We start from the raw sequence: 3,135 nt of genomic DNA on the forward strand, positions 1-3,135 counted from the left end.
AAAAGGGCATGACAATGACATGAATTCTTGCAGGTATTACATCTCCAGCACAGTGCCTGACAGGGCTTTCCAGGTGGCTCAGCAGTAAAGAATCCACCTGTCAAGCAGGAGATGCAGGTTTGATCCTTGGGTTGGGAAGAACCCCTGGAGAAGGAAAGGGGAACTCTTTCCAGTATTCTTGCTTGGGAAATCCCATAGAAAAGGAGCCTGGAGGGCTACAGTCCATGGGGTTGCCAAAGAGCTGGACACAACTTAGCAACTAAAAAAGACAACAGTGCCTCGCACTCTAGAAGCATTCAACACGTGGTGCCTGCTGCTCTTATTATTGTTTCCCCTTCCAAGAATGACCCACACCTGCTTCCTGTCCCATCCTGCCCCAGTGCCCCAGCTCCCAGCCACCCACTGCACACACGCCTCCTTCCACACCCTCAGCAGAGCGGAGGAAACTTTGAGTGCAATATACCAAGACACTCTTCTTTGCTACCTTATTCCTCCTCTTCCAACAAATGAGCCCTGAAACAAATAGATCCTAGACGTCACGACTCATTTATAATAACCCAGTCCTTGGGACCAGGGAGGGGATGGAAGCTCTGCCTGGGTGCTGACAGAGCGACAAAGACTCAAAAGTACAAGAGATCAGGGGACAGTCTGGAAGCCAGCCACGAGCAATATGCTATCATCTCTTCCTCTTACTGAGAAATCAACTGAGCTCTTTATTGGAAATCTGATGCTGCTGTAAAACACACACACACACACACACACACCAGCAGGCTCAGAATGTAGGTTTAAAATGATCTCCTTGGGGGAAGCAGCTCTATTTACATTGCCTGCTAACACTAAGGGCTTGTTTGTCCCCTGCTTTTTTGATTGTTAGGCGCCCCCCGCCCCAGCTCATGACCTTTGGTCAGTCCACATTTTGCAGGTATCAGGAGCGCCAAATCCTCCCTATTTCTCATTCTAGACAGTGGCTGGGATCTATGGTGGCCTCCTTCTTCCCTGGCTTTCATCTATCTCTCCCTCTATTTCTGCCTGCAGCAGTGAAGCATCAATTATACACTCCAATTATGTGATGATACATATTTTCACTAATTAATAATAATTCTTGCTACTCATCCTGCCAACTCCTATTGGAGGACCCCGGAGGGCATTTGAGAGGATAAGTCACAGTTTTGACACCAGGAGGAAAGGGGTAAGGCCTGTAGAATGCCTGGGATGAAAGAGAAACTGAGGTACAGCAAGGTCACTGTTCTGAGTCAGACAGAGGGGACCACTGAATCTGAGACATGGTTTTGTCTTGGTGGATTGTTTACCCAAACGTATGGGCCTGTGGGACAGTACTGCTACCTGGAGAGTGGGCAGGAAGAAGAAAGGAGTTTAGCCCAGGAGTAGTACTGAATACTTTGTATGTGTTAAACTGGCTGTCATTAAGGTTAAAAGTTCCTCCTATTCATAGAAACCAAAATTTTCTGTTTACATGTCTTACTGTGTCCTCCCCTCTTGAGACATAATCTGCTGCCAGGAAAAATTACTTGGTGATCTGGATGAGAGTATCGCTTTCTTTCTCAGAGTCATGTATCAGAACAGGATGGCCCTGGGAGGTCACCTGATCCAACTTACTTATTTTGCAGAGGCAGAAGCTTGAAGCCCAGAGCCAGTACAAACTGCAAAATAGCTCAGCGCCAAGTCCATTGGCAAATTTAATTATTGAAACCATACAATGAGATAAATTTTACTATCCCCGTGTTACAGAGGAAATGGGGTCTTAGAGAGACTTGCCCGAGGTCACACTGCTTGTAAGTGACAGAGCTGTGACTAAACCCAGGTCCCAGTACATTCCAAAACCACTGACTTTTTCACTGTGTCATGTTGACAATGCAGCCAATTAGTGGCAGAAGACACGAGCACTTTGATGCAGATGACAAACCCATGAGCTCTTGGAACAGAAGATAAGCCAAACTGACAAAGAACAAGACATTCCTTCCTTAAGCTGAGTCTTCCTGGAGCCAAATCTCATTTTGATTGGTGCAGACAGCAGACCTAGTCACCGAAAAAAAAAATCAATCGAAGCTGTTTTTACACTGAACAGACTGGTCAGTGGATGGGCCTGACGAGTTGAGGTCCAACAGTTTATCCAGGCTGAGTTAAAGCTCTGAGTGATGGCAGGATTAGATCTGCCCGCCTGTCAGTGGATATCTCACAGGACTGAGTCCAGCCACCTGTGAGCATGGACCAACTCACCTGCCACTCAGCGGCCTGGGGGCATGACCAGCAACAGCGCTCACCCCTGCCTCCACCACAAGGGGGCGACTGAGGGTCAGGCCCTGTTTGGGTTGACTCTCCAACCAAGGGCAGAGGTGGCTTCAATGGACGTGGAGAGTCCAGGCAGGCTCAGAACGTATGTCCAGGAACAAGCAAACTCATCAAAAGGAGGCAATGCCCTGAGTCTGCCTCTGTGTCTCTCAATGCTCCACTCTGCAGTTACCTGCCCCCTGCCCCCCCAGGGAGCCCAACAGAGAGGCAGCCATTAGCCAAGCACTGAAGCATTCCCGTCACAGAAGCAGGTCTGAGATCCCTGCCAGTCACTTGCCCCAGCTGCTTAGTTCTGAGAAAATGATAAAAACCTCAACCTCACAGTTCCAGCTCAGAGATCAGATGTTACCTCTCCTTCTCACACCTACATCTTTTTATCTGTCCTCTTCATTGAGCTGATTTGCCATTCTGTGAACTAATTTTCTGTATAATCTTCTATGGCCTCTATTAGAGGTTGAGTAGTATTAAGATGCTATTATGTGTGAAAAGATTTACATATGGCCAGTAAGTACGTGAAAAGATGTTCAATATTATTAGTCATCGTGGAGATGCAAATTAATAACCACAATTAGATACCACTGCACACCCATTAGAATGACTAAACTCTAAAAGCAGGAAACTCCAAAGGCTGAAAGGATGTGGAACTCTATGTATCGCCTCACAAACTGGCCTCATCCATTCCTCGTGGGAGAATAAAAATGTACAATAACTACGCTGGAAAGATAGGCAAATTCTTAAGAAGTTAAACACACAATTACCAATGACCCCACCCCATTCCACTCCTAGGTATTTCCCAAAAGAAATTAAAATGTGTGTCTACACAAA

The sequence above is a fragment of the Bos javanicus genome, chromosome 15 (genome assembly GCF_032452875.1).
Source record: "Bos javanicus breed banteng chromosome 15, ARS-OSU_banteng_1.0, whole genome shotgun sequence".
NCBI classification, from domain to species: Eukaryota; Metazoa; Chordata; class Mammalia; order Artiodactyla; family Bovidae; genus Bos; species Bos javanicus.